This window comes from Scylla paramamosain, chromosome 2 (assembly GCF_035594125.1).
Source record: "Scylla paramamosain isolate STU-SP2022 chromosome 2, ASM3559412v1, whole genome shotgun sequence".
NCBI classification, from domain to species: Eukaryota; Metazoa; Arthropoda; class Malacostraca; order Decapoda; family Portunidae; genus Scylla; species Scylla paramamosain.
The window spans coordinates 2,851,207-2,865,836 of NC_087152.1; the positions used below are offsets into that span (position 1 = coordinate 2,851,207).

The 14,630-nt window shown below is 42.9% G+C and overlaps 1 long non-coding RNA gene across 1 annotated transcript in view; it reads right to left on the reverse strand.

Annotated features, from left to right (window-relative positions):
* Positions 1-6,356: 6,356 nt before the first annotated feature.
* The window catches only part of LOC135108409 (uncharacterized), a 61,733-nt gene continuing 53,459 nt past the window's right edge, over positions 6,357-14,630 (reverse strand). Inside the window, exon 3 of the long non-coding RNA XR_010272254.1 lies at positions 6,357-7,338. This is a non-coding gene — a long non-coding RNA (uncharacterized LOC135108409). The remainder of the gene's footprint in view (positions 7,339-14,630) is intronic.

Sequence of the window (14,630 nt, forward strand, 5' to 3'; positions counted from 1 at the left end):
AATATGCAACGCTGATAATGTGCTATTTCCTTGCACATAGGAATTAGGGAGCAATCACCACCACCACTCCCACCGCCAGCAGCAGCAGCATCAGAGTGGAGAGAAGGCAAGACCTGCCCGCCATAAAGAATAAGTAAAACAAGACAGATTCCTTTTCTTTCCTCTTGTGAATTTGAGCACTATTTGGTTCAAGGCGCCTCATTCTGTGATTCTCATGAGATAGTTGGGAAAGGAGCCGGACAACTAGTACTGTGTGGGACATTTCAGGACAGGATGGAATAAAGTATAGTATAATCAGTATTTCATAAAAGAGTGATACACGCCCCCACTATATAGCATCACCACAATCATCAAATCACCACCTGTCATGCTATTCCACCCTGTACTCCCCACACGTAGTTTACCAGCAATGATACGCACTTCAGCATAGACTCTTCACTTCAACACATTCTCCAGGTATCTGTTTATGTAACCTCACTGGAAAATAAACTGCCCTACATCATTCCACAAACCTTAGGAGCAGCCAGCCACAACCAAGCAAGACGAGGAAGCGACCATTGTTAAAAATACCCCCAATAAAAGAAGTTATGGCGCCGCTCTTCCAATTTGGTGCCAATTTCACGCGTCAATTTAGAAGCAAGTGTCCAGCGCGTCACACAGCTCACACCAGTTCGAGACCCTCCCTCTCTCCTCCCCAGCAGCTTCCCCGCCGGTCCCCAGAGCCACCGTCTAATATATATTCATAGCGGTTTTCCCTTCTCAGAATCTGGAAGCAACAGCCCCTCTATATACCCCATTCCTGCAGCCTTAGGTGATGGTGGTGGTGGGTGGTGGTGGTGGTGGCGGTGGTGGTGTGAGGCTGTTGTGATGATGATGTGTAAAGTAAAAATTGTAATGCTGTTGCAGATATTACTACTACTACTACTATTACCACTAGAGAGAGAGAGAGAGAGACAGAGAGAGAGACTGGCTGTTATGAGACTGGATTCTACGTATAGGGCGTTGAAGCACCAACCTCCTCACACAGCGATATAATTGATGGCGTGAAAACATTCTGCCTTCTCACGACCATCTCATTATCTTTGTTTTTCACCAGTGAGTCTTCCAGAAAAGCTTGCGTAAGGGGTAATAAGATGATGTTTTCAGTCCTATTTATTCTTATCTGTCTGTGCCGCAACGATAGATGCTGAGTCCTAGGATGTTTTTTTTTACTTACTTATCTATTTACTTATTTACGTATCTATTTATATATCCATACAAACCATGACTCCCCAGCGAACCTAACCTGACCTAACCTAACCTAACCTAACTGCAGTGTTAATCACAAAAAAAAAAAAAAAAACATCAAATAGAGTGGCAGATGAATGGAATAGACTCAGTAATCAGGTTGTCAGTGATGAATCATTAGGGAGTTTTCAAAAGATTAGACAGATTTATGGATTAAGATGACAGGTGGAAATAGGTAGATATGTTTCATACAGGAGCGGCTTCTTGCAGCTTCCCATATTCTCTGATGTTCTTATGTAAACGAATATAAAAAAAAAAAAAAAAACTGTTCAATAAGATAAATACTTACTGAACCTTACACTGACATATGAGTTTACTTTTTTTTTTTCCGTGATGTTTTTCTCTTTTCTTTCTTTCTTTGTATGATCTTGCGAGCAGTCAGTACAGAGCAGGCAGCAGGAATGTGTGGTGTGGGAATGATTGGACGTCTGTACTGTAATAGCCAGGTAGATTTTTATCATCTCTGTTTTTATCTTACTTATCTTTCCACACACACACACACACACACACACACACACACACACACACACACACACACACACACACACACACACACACACATACACACACACAAAGAGATAGATAGATAGATAAATAGACAAACAGATAGAGAAAGAGAGAGAGAGAGAGAGAGAGAGAGAGAGAGAGAGAGAGAGAGAGAGAGAGAGAGAGAGAGAATGAATGTTACGTCTTTTAACTGCCTACCTATCTGTCTGTCAATCAATCAATTTATCAACCTATCTGTCCATTATATACTGTATATACCGTGTGTGTGTTACCGAGTACTTACAAATTGGAAAGATCACACCCCAGAAGGCAGGTTAGTTTTTTCATGGTTTGGCGTCACCTTTTTTCTATTAGCTCTTGTTCTCTTCCTCTCTCTTTCACAGTGTGTTGAGTAAGAAAACGTGACGACTCGCTGGCAGGTCGGCGCTGCGGACTGCTGTCAGATATCAAGGCCTGGAGGCAGTGTATGCATTCCCCGGCACGCAACTCTGTGCTGGGAAGAGCGAAGCAACACCTCTGTGAGACACTCAGTCGCGTCATACACAGTGGACAGACATTATCATAAAACAAAATGGAGTCGTATTTGGAGGCGTCTTGTAAAAGTATCTTAATGATTCTTGGATCCCTCCTTATGCGAGGTCCCGCCCACTCACGCTTATTGGCGGAAGGAGTGTGGAGGAATGTGACAGCGGACCAATGAGCGAGGTGAGCGGAGCGCGCCCCAGCCAATACTCAGAGACGCATTCCTCTACACTATTCCTCCAAGACGATGGCCGCTCGCTCCTTACGTTCACGGCTACTCACTCGCCGCCATCTTTAAGGAAGCTAGGGTCAACTTTCCAAACTTTCCAAATTTCCTATCATGTCGCTGAAAAAAAATAAACTAAGAGGTTAAAAACGATCTCAAATGTTCTGACTTGACCACACACTTGGGCAGCCTTGAGAAAACGTTGCCTGGTTAAATTTCTAATAAGGAAACATTATCTGAACGTTTCAAGTTCTTAGAGGAGAGAACGTTGCCAGAGTAAGTTACTAGTCTCTTTATGAAACGTTTTACTTCTTAGTCTGGAGGAAACGTTAACTTGATGCGTAAGGAAACGTTGCCTGGCTAAGTTCTTGGTCTTCTAGAAACTTTGCTTAGTTAAGTGTAAGTTCATATCTCGTTGTACCAAAATGACGCGAGTATTGTGTTACTCAAGATACAAGTACAAGATTAACAAGGTAAACAGTCAGAGAAACCGTCTAATAAAACTTAACGATGTGCAATAAGAAAAAAAAAAAAAAACATATCTAATTATAGCGAACTGAAAACAACATTACCTCCAGAACCTAAGCACACCTTCCCCCACCCAACACACACACACACACACACACACACACATACACACACACACACATAAGAGACAGAAACACTTAAGGATACGAATGCAAGACTCATACTGCTGGGTAATGGCAATATGACACTTGTAGCTTCCTCTGAGTAATTCTGGACGATTACATTCAACAGGGATAAAACCACAGGTAATAAAAAGATCTGCAACACCCCTTTACTCACTCGTGTTGTCGGTCGTTACTCGAAATCATACGACCCTTAACTGGCATCACAGTATTTCATGAATGTGAAGGAGGACGGAGCCACAGAGGTCAAGGGATTAAAACCAAGCTGCGTGGGAAAGGAATCACTAAAATAATCTTAATGTTTTTCTTGTTAATGCGTTAAATTTTACTAGACAACTTTTAAGCAATGAACTCGCTCACTGTTAGTCATAATAGAATAGGTAAGATACAGTCGTGGTGGATTAGTGGTTAAATAGATGATTTGTATCTACTTGTTTACGAAAAAATATATATATATCATGCTTAAATCACTAAATACTTCGATGAAACTGACGCCGCAGTACTGAAAGGGTTAGTGTTTAGCTGGGAGCCTTGAAAAGAAAAAAAAAAATGCAAGGTAGAAATATTTATCATTCTATCATTAATCACGGCAGGAAATTACTCTAAAAATATACGAGGACTTGGCTTTCAGAATAGAACCTCACATTATTTTTACAAGGGAGAGTTCAGAAAGCAGAGGAAGTTATTGGCTTGCTAAGTATGAAGGCTTAACGTTAATGACAGTCTTCTCTCGTCGCTGTGTGTGTTCCGCTTCCTCTCCTTCAACTTCAAGTCTTGTCGCTCGCTTTTATCTACTTTCTCTCTCTTTTTTTTTTTTTCCTTTTATATTTTGATTTGAGTCTATTTTCCTCCCGATCTTGTTTTCTTTTTTTTTTGTCTTCCTTCTCCATTTACTCCTTTTCTTTCGTCTCTCGTTTGTGTATTCGTTTCTTTCTCCTTCTTTTCTTCTAACCTGCTTCAATTTTTATTTATCTTCCTATTTTTTTTTTACTTTCTTCTTTATTTTCTTCTTTTACTTTTTTCCTCCCATCATTATTTTTCTTCTTCCTTCTGCCTATAATTTTTCCCCTCTTTATTTTTTTTTATCTCTGCTACAACTTTCTCTCTCTCTCTCTCTCTCTCTCTCTCTCTCTCTCTCTCTCTCTCTCTCTCTCTCTCTCTCTCTCCTCTCTCTCTCTCTCATCTCTCTCTCTCTCTCTCTCTCTCTCTCTCTCTCTCCTCTCTCTCTCTCTCTCTCTCTCTCTCTCTCTCTCTCTCTCTCTCCATTTTACACTTTAATTTTTCTCTTCTCTCTTCTTTGCAAGTCTTTCACCCTCGTTTTCTTTTCTTTTCCTTTTTCTTCCTTCGCTCTTATCCTCATTTTCCTCTCTCTTTCCTTAACCTCCTTATCTTTTTTACTCTCCTTATTTCAGTTTTCCCTTTTTTTTTTTTTGTTTCCTATTCATCTTCATTTTCTCCTCCCTTTTTACTTCTATTTACGTAATTACTTGAATGTTTTTACAGCACTGGAATCTCTCTCTCTCTCCTCTCTCTCTCTCTCTCTCTCTCTCTCCTCTCTCTCTCTCTCTCTCTCTCTCTCTCTCTCTCTCTCTCCTCTCTCTCTCTCTCTCTCTCTCTCTCTGTCCATTCTTCGACAAGACACCTCTTCCTCCCCCTCTCTCTCTCTTTCTCTTTCCTTGTCCCATTTTCCCTATCCATCTTGTTTTCCTTTCTTTCCCTCCACTTCTCTCTCATCACAGCCACATTCTTTCTTCCCCTTTCTCCCCTTCTCTCCCCCTCTCTCTCTCTCTCTTTGATCTCTCTTAATTCTTTCCTACCCCCCCCCTCCACCACCTTTCTTGCCGTTAATCTCTCTCTCTCTCTCTCTCTCTCCCTCTCTCTCTCCTCTCTCTCTCTCTCTCTCTCTCTCTCCTCTCTCTCTCTCTCTCTCTCTCTCTCTCTCTCCTCTCTCTCTCTCTCTCTCTCTCTCTCTCTCTGGATCAGGTGAGAATGCTGGAACTTTTGTTCATTGATTTACCTCAGCTAATAGTTCTGTGTCAGGTTTATCTTCCTCCTCTTCTTCTTCCTCCTCCTCCTCCTTCTCCTCCTCCTCCTCCTCCCCACTTCTCATCCTTCTTTCACACCTCTTGCTCCCCTTTTTTTTTTTTATTGTTTTCATTTTGTTTCTTTTAACATCGCTTAATATTTTTTTTCTTCCTTTTGTTTAAGTATGAATTTTTTTATTTATTTATTTTTTTATTTGCAGTTTACTTTTAGTCGTTATATGCTATTTTTACTCTCTCTCTCTCTCTCTCTCTCTCTCTCTCTCTCTCTCTCTCTCTCTCTCTCTCTCTCTCTCTCTCTCTCTCTCTCTCTCTCTCTCTCTCTCTCTCTCTCTCTCTCTCTCTCTCCTATTTAACAAGTCTATCCGTCAATATTCTCTCCTATTCACTCTCACTTTCCCTTCCCTTAATATTCTCTCTCCTCCCCCCTCATACCTCCCTTGTAATCAGCTCTCCCCTCCCTGCACACTTCCTCCCCTCCCACACTCCCATCTCCCCTCGCTTCTCTCCCCTTCTCGCCTCCCTTCCGATTAATCACAGATGTTTCCAGGTAACTCGAGAAGTCAGCGGAGGGTCTCTGATGGTCGTCACAGTGAACTAAAGTTTCATGTGTTATCAAAAATGGAAGGGGACGAAAGGGGCGGGGCGGGGGCACAACTCACCTATACTCATCCACCCATCTACCCATCCACCCACTTACCCATCCACCTACCTGCCCGCTCACCTACCTATGCCTAGCTCTTTATCCTCAGCCTCTACCTACTTTTTGCTGCTTTCCAGGCCTTGCTACGGTCTCTTCTTTCTGTGTGAATTATTATGTTTTAATTCCTCTCAATTTTTAGTTCAGCCACCTAACTAACTACCTAACTGCCTATCTCTTTCTTTCCACAGCTTACTATTTTTTTTTTTTTTATTATTATTACAAATTTCCATGTTTTCACTTTTACCTTTTTTTTTTCTTAGTTCACTTCTCTTTTTTACTTTATCTTCGTCTCAACCCTCGAATTCCCCAACTTCTTGCTATTGCTCTTAATTTCACGCTAATTGTCAGTTTCACTTATCACTTTCATTTCGCCTCTCTCGTGCCTGCAGTGTGATAAGTAATGTGCTCTAGGGCCGTATTCTTAGGCGCTTCATTGCATTGCCCTCCACAGCTTTTCACAGATTTTAATGAAAGTTATGAATATTAGGATTTTTAAGGGGACTTTAATGATTCTCCTGATGCTTCGATGACAGTTCTGGTACACTGATAAAAGAGAGCATTAAGAGGATTCGGTTAATCATCCCTGTGACATTTGAACATTGTCCTGATGAGAGATGGAAGCGTTTAAAAATAATACAAACTCTAGTCTTAATTCTGGTATGTACCCTGTCTTCACACCACGCACTCATTCGTCATTCTCCTCCTCCATCAATTTTTTTCTTCTTCTTTTTCACATCTGTCATTCGCTATCCTCTTCCAGAATTTTTTGGGCCCCTTACATCACTCATTTGCTAATTTGTCACCAATAGCTAATTTTTTCTTTTTCTTTTTTATCTTTCCGTACAGCACATGTCAGTTTTCTTCGAAGACTCGAGTTTTCCTTTTCTCAGTACGCCATTCCCATTCCAGTCACTTTCATTCAACGTAACCCCCCGCGGCATGGAGACTCCTCCTCCTCTTTCATGCAATCTTAAATGGCTACACTTATTTACTCTCTTTACTATCGCTCACTTGCTCCATCAGAATCTACTTATTTATCTACGCATACCCACGGCTCCATTCACCCACTTTTTCTCGACACAGCTCGCCTCCACACACCAAATTGCATCTCTTCTCATTTTATTTCTACGTCACTTGTCTCTTTCGCCGAACCAATATCTCTGTCTCTTTCATTAATCTCTACTTTTGTATGTTGCTCACCAGTCCACTCATTACTTTTTTTCCATCTCATGACTCTCCACCACACGCCATTCTGTACTTCTGTCTCTCTTATTTTTGGTTCACTCACCTCTTCTGAATCATCAACTACAGTCATTACACTAATTCTTCAAAGCCAGGTAGTCACGGCGCTGCTCACCTGCTTACTAGAGACACCTGCGGATCCTTCGTCCTCGTCCATAACTGAAAGAAAAAGACACAAGCAATAAGTGAATGAAACGATATAAAAATTACGCTACTCTTATCATCTGCATGTATATATATATTCCGTGTTTCTTGCTATAGGGAAGCAAACATAACTTATCTTAACATTTCCTGTCTAAACTAACATAACCTGATTTATAATGCAACTATTACTATCCTACTATCCTGAAACCAAACCTAACACAGCAAACTATCTTAACCTACCCTATCCCTACCATCCAAACCAAATCTAACTTAACCTAACCTAACCTAAGCTAAGAAAGCGTGAAGCTATACCTGGCGAAGGAAAAATCTCATGAAAGTGGCCACGGTGAGACGAATTACGTCACGCACATCCCTGGGCAACTGTGAGGGGAATGTATGGCAAGGGTGAGTGAGTGGGTGGGTGAGAGGACCGGGCGGGGGCGTGGGAGAGTCCGTGGGTGGGCGGCGTGTGGGGACTGATCCAGGTAATTGAGGAGGGACGCCGGCAGCCTCCTGTGGCCTCCCGTGCTACACCTGGCTGGGTCCTGTGGGAAGGCGGGCGGCTCGCTGCGGCTTTGTGAACCTCTCCGCGGGGGAACTGGGGATGGGGAACGACCCTATAGACGCGTGCACGACTAAATTAATCCAGCTTGACCTAACTCCACGCAACATAACACAAGGTGACGTTATATAGCATGGCATATCCAACATTTCAGGCGTTTAGGCAGGTTATGTAACGCTAGATTATATTAGCTTAGGTCAGATCGGGTTACATTATTATTACGTTAGATTAGGTGACATTAGATTAGGCTTGATCAGGTTAGATTTAATTAGGTTAAGTTAGATTACATACGGTTAGGTCAGGTGAGGTTAAGTTACGTGAGGTTCGATTGGGTTATATTAGGTTCGGTTGCGTTAAGATAAGTTGTAGTTGTACGAGGGAACTAGAAGACGACCAGCTGAACTAAACATACGACCCAGTACTTAGGTCACGTTTGGTTAAGTTAGATTAGCATAAGTTAAGTTAGATTAAGTTGGGTTACATTAAAAAAAAAATGAAAATAACGCTGTTTGGCTATAAAACAAATGAAAAGCGACCGGTGAGCTGTGGTTAGGTTAGGTTACGTTAAGTTAGATTAGGAAAATAAAGAGAAAATAACACGGGTGGGTATAAGACAAGTGAAGAGCGACCGGTGGGCTGCGGTTGTGGAAATGTGATGAGATGTAACCATTAATTAAGAGCTTCTCTTCTTTACACGCATGACGGAACTTCAGGGGGCGAGGAGGGAGGGGCGGAGGGATGGTGGATGGGTAAACAAAAGCGTTGTGGTCTGGTGGTTATCGTTTGATCGGCTGGTGTGGTGGTGGTAGTGGTGGTGCTGGCGGCTGTGGTGGGAGAGTGGATGGGGGTGGGGGTGAGGTAGTGACGGTGGTGAAGGTCGGTGATATGAAATATTTACACACAGATAATGGCAGTAGGAAAATATCGAGAGAGAGAGAAGAGAGAGAGAGAGAGAGAGAGAGAGAGAGAGAGAGAGAGAGAGAGAGAGAGAGAGAGAGAGAGAGAGAGAGACTTCCGATATCTACACAAAGAGTTAAAGCAGAAAAGTGTAATGACATGTACACATCTATACAAACTGTAGGAAGACATCTTAGTACCCTCTTTACTCACACACACAACACTCTCCCTTTCACAAGCAAGAACTGAACCACAATATAAAAATATAAGAGCATAAAGAAAATAAGGGAAGCTGCAAGAGGTCATCAGACAAACGCGTGGCCAGTCGCAGCATGAAACACACCTACTTTCCACTCATCACTCCTCACAAATTGACCTAAACTCCTTTTTAAACAAGTATACAACACAAGAAAACCCAAGACGACACCATACAGGCCTTATAGACAAAACACAAGCATGACAAGACGACGAGCATAGTGAAACAGGAATCGCGCAACACAGGCAGGCTGGGAGCGGAAAGGCAGTCATGGCGCGCGCATCACATCACAACATCTCTACCGCTAATAACTCCTCCCCATTCCCTCCCCTGGCTCGCCACCTCATCGGCAGGCTCGCTCCCTCAGATGCTTAGCCCGGAGGAGAGAACTTCCGGCTCCCTGTATCCGGCTCGCTCCGTTTGCCGCTCCAGGTTCTCACGGACGTCCGGCACGCGACGCCACAAAAACGCGAGACCCGCCCAACACGCCCAGAGGATCCCACGGGCGTGCTGCATTGAGTGTGACGCCACGCACCACTAACGCACACTGACCCGCTGACAGGACCCCGCGGCGCTACTGTATATGAACCTGTGGAAATTCGTTAGCAGGAAGAGGTACTCGGGGTAAAGATGTGGTAACTGTAGTGAGTGGTGGTGAGCTCTGAGTGGGCTGTAGTAATCAATTATGGTGGTGATGGGAGTATGAGTGGTGGATGTAGGTTAAGAGGGAAGAAGAAGAAGAAGAAGAAAAAGAAGTAGAAGCAATAGAAGTAGTATAGAAAGTTGTAGTAGTAGTATAGAAAGTTGTAGTAGTAGTATAGAAAATAGTAGTAGTAGTAGTAGTAGTAGTAGTAGTAGTAGTAGTAGTAGTAGTAGTATAGCAGTGGTAGCAGTAGTAGTACTAGTAGTAGAAGAAAGAATCAAACAAAGAAAAACAAAGAAACAAACAAATAAAGAAAAAAGAAAGGAAGAAACAAATAAACACTCACACTCAAACAAACAAACAAACAAACAAACAAACAAAAGCAAATTAATTAATAAAAATAAGCCAAGAACAAAAAAAAAAAGACAAAAAAATATATATATATAAAAAAAAAAAAAATCACAAAATAAGAACGGGTAAGATCTACAAAGCAACATTAAACATTTACCAGCAAAGGAACACACTATACCTCACGGGTGTTAAAACTTTCACAGCTACATATCAGTCTTTGTGATTGTGTGTGGCCATGTGTTTGTTCTCGCCGGTGCTATATGTGCGTGTGGTGTGCGTGCCTCTGTAATTTCGTGGTGCGTGTGTATTTGTCTGTATAATGATACCCTGCTTGTGGGAACTGCAACCTCTGACGATGAGAGGTGAGGTCTGGCTGGATGGGAGAGCGGTGGTGCATTGCTGGCCACTCGTCACCGCACTGCATATTTCCGTTTTCTGTGACCATTACTGAGTGCCCAGCGAGTGTCACCACTTCTTACTCCTTCAGTACCGCGGCATCAGTTTAACAATTAGGGAATTTCAAAGGATTAGACATATTTATGGATGATGACTGCCACGTGTAGGCTTAAAGGCTTCCACGTAAGAACATAAGAACATAAAATAATGGAAGCTGCAAAAAGCCATCACTCAGGCCTACACGCGGCAGTCCCTGTAAGTTCTTATTTATTTATTGGCCAAGGGCAACAAAAAGAGTGAAAAAGAAATATCAAATGGATAATTAAAAATTGTAGGATAAATGTCTTGAAACCTCCCTCATGAAAGAGTTCAAGTCATAGGAAGAAGGGCAAGGATTTCTTGCAGTTTCCCTTTCGTTCTTATGATCATATGTAATGCAATTCTGTATATCAAAAGAAAATTATGTCTATGGTGATATTTTCTAATGAGGTCAGAAAGGCATCCATAGCCACGCATTCACAATAGTTGTGTCTTTATTTACTTTCCTCTGACCAACAACTGGTGACGTGAAGTTCGGATTGTGAGTAGTAGTGAATGAGTTGAAGTCTGGGATACTACTGATGGTATGTAGCGCGTTCATTACTTCTGCTGAGCTTCTCCCGCTGTAGGCATCCGTCTCCCCATCAATCATTACGTGCGTGGGAGTTCACAGCTGTCCCGCCACGGAGTCAAGCTAAAGTATTTACGTTGATTAACAAATTCTCCCCCCATGTCTCAAGTTTCCCTTTCATGCCTAGTTTGACAGTTTTCCTTCCATTTCCATAGTTTTTCTTCTCATCTTAATATTCCTCCCCGTATCCACAATATTCCTCCCCATGCCTAAAGTTTTTTTTTTTTTTTTGTTGTTGTTTCAAGGTTTTCCAATATGCATATAAAAATTCCTTCAATGTCTACTGTTTTACTTTCCCTCTTTCCCTTCCTCCCCATGGCCAAAGTTTTCCTCCAATACCCAAAATTTCCTCATCCCATATCCATGCACTGTTTCCCTTTCGTATCCACAATTCCTCTTATTTTCCTCTCATGCCAAGATTTCCTCCCCCATACCCAAGCACTGTTTCCCTCCCGTACTCACAATTCCTCTTATTTTCTTCCCATATCAAATTTTCCTCCTAATTTTCAAGTATCGATGTTTTTTTTTCCCATGTCATTCTGGATAACGTGCATCACAATATCGATTTCCTTTGTGTGAGTTCTCTGGGAGCAGCGGTGGCGGTGGTGGTGGTAGTGGTGGCGGTGGTGTCCTCCCCCGACCTCTCCTTCCTATCACTCCCAGCTGCACCGCGTCTTTCTTTGGTCCCACACTTCAGCACACCCGCTCTTCACACCCTGTCATTTCTATACGTACAGTTACATACTAAGTGATAATCGTTTGTACTGCTTATTTTCTTCTATTTTTGCTCCTTCAGTTAATTTTTCTCGCATTCGTTAATAAATACAGACACAGGCGCGTGAAGTAACATACACAAACACACATATAAACACACACACAGCAATATTTTAATCGTTGTGAGTATTTTTTTTCTTTTGTTCGTTTTTTTCCCTTGTGTAGAAGAAAAAGGTTTGTATCTTTAAAAGTTTTGTTCTCTCATCAACATTGTTTTATTGCCCACAGACATGACTGGTCGAGTTCTCAGGAGCGCTCTTCCTATAGATTAAACTACCGGGAAATATCATGAAATACTATTGGAAATGCTAATATCTTCTACCAGAACCTATTAGAAGAAATCGAGGTGAGACGGTGAAGTGTTTGAGAATAATGAACCTGACATCAAAAATAGAGAGAGTTTTCTGAATCACAGATCACAGTGACAAATATTCTGATAATATATGCATACATGCGTGCTCGAACAAAGCAAAACATCGAAAACAAAACAACACCACGATAGGAATAGCTACGACAAACAAACAACACATGCAGCACAACTAATAGAGCGGCAATAACAAACACAAAATATAAAATCATCCGTTTCTTTATCTCATCTTGATACCGCCGGATTAATACCATAAGTCGCTCAGGGTGGATTAAATTGAGCGCAAACCAGCCACACCGCGGAATATTTATCATTTACCGCCACACGTGACACCCGGACAGGCGGCGTCGCGTCTCCGGGAGCACTGTGCGGGCGCGGGGGGAATACGTGGGTGCAGTACGAAACATACCTCATCCCGTAACACTCTCCTGGGTAATCTGATCGATATGACCTTCTATCTACCAACCAATAATACGGGCACCACCACCACCACCACCACCACCCCAGCTGTCGAGGGGCGCCGTGCTACCTCCTCACTACCTTCCCTCTTCCCTCCGCCTCCCCTCCCGGCAGCCACCACCACTCTTCCGGTGCCTCGCCTCGCCCCTCTCTCAGAAGCCGGAAGTTACAAGGTCTGAGCGAGGGTTACCTGGCGGTGGCAGAGGAAACACGGCTATCCCACCTGAGGCCGCTCACCCCTCCACGCCTCCCACCCTCACTCAGCACACTCTCTCTTTACTCCTCCCTTGTTTTGCCCTTATCGTTTCTTCCCAAGCCCTTACTCACCTCTCATTGATGCTGACCCTCTGCTCTTCTCCTGTCCTCCTTCTCTTAACTCCTTAACGCTCTCCTTCCTTCTCGCTCTCTCTTATCGTCCCTTTTGTATGTTCTCTTCTCGTCTCCTCATCTCTCTCGCTCTCTCCTTGTCCGTGATCTCTCAGACGTATTGCAGACCCTTACTCATCTTTTGTCTGCTTCATATGTAACTCACTTATCACAGGCTACCTCTCTCTCTCTCTCTCTCTCTCTCTCTCTCTCTCTCTCTCTCTCTCTCTCTCTCTCTCTCTCTCTCTCTCTCTCTCTCTCTCTCTCTCTCTCTCTCTCTCTCTCTGCCCCCTTTACCGCATCCTTTCACCTTTTTCTCTACGGTGTCCATCCCTTTATCCAGTTGTTTTAACCTTTGTGGCCCCTCACGCCGACCCACACACCTTTACACACCCTTACACACCCTCACACACACACACACACACACACACACACACACACACACACACACACACACACACACACACACACACACACACACACACACACACACACACACACACACACACACACACACACACACACACACACACACACACTTCTCCCTTTCCATCTCTCCCTGGACAACAAGACTCATCAGAGACTCACCACTCTGACCACACACACACACACACACACACACACACACACACACACAACACACACACACACACACACACACAGAAGGAGAGAGAGAAAAAAATGTAACACAAAATTATGACTCCAAATGGGCTACGATCCCTCTCTTTGTTGCATTTAATTCCCTTTATGCGAATCAATTACAGCGGATTCCATGAAGGGTCCCGCATCCCCTACAGTACACCACTACCACCACCACCACCACCACCGCTGCCACCACCAGCATCAATACCACCACCACCACCACCACTACCTCCTCCTCCGCCGCCACCGCCAGCTGTATCCATCTGACTCATAATCTAAAGGCATTTTCCCCTTCCCCTTGCACACGGTAACTTTAGCGTGGATTCCTCAGTCACTTGTTAACTCCCTCTCTGCGTATTTCCTTCCCTGTATTGGCGAGGTGAAGGGAAATTAGTGTAATGCAGGGGAGGTGTTTGGACTTGATGCTGAGAAAACGGGAAATTTACAATACCTCTTTGCGTTAACTCTTTGACAGCCTCTTGGTACACCTTCCCTTCTTTACCAGTCACTCTAATGCATCTCTACGTGTTCAACAGCAACATTCAATCTTTAAACTGGGCAGAGATTGAAAAATGTATTCTTTTGCTCTCGTAACTTTCTCGCAGATGATTGTAAAGATTTCATACGTTGCATATGGTGGTGATAATTGTCCCGTATCAAAGTGAAAGTGTTAAATGCGCGTGTTTTTCCATGTAGTATGCGAAGGCAATCTTACTGATACGCGAGAGTTCTCAATACGGAAGTTCACAAGAAATAAAACAAAACTTTCTATATGAAAAAAAATAAATAAATAAAAAAAAGCGCATTGATTTATTTCCATTTACCAGAGTGGACTTGCACTTGAGGATAATGAGAATGTGAATGAGTCGCAAGGAAATAGACCTTCATCAAGTAATAGAAAGGAGGAAAAGAAAGGAAACTATT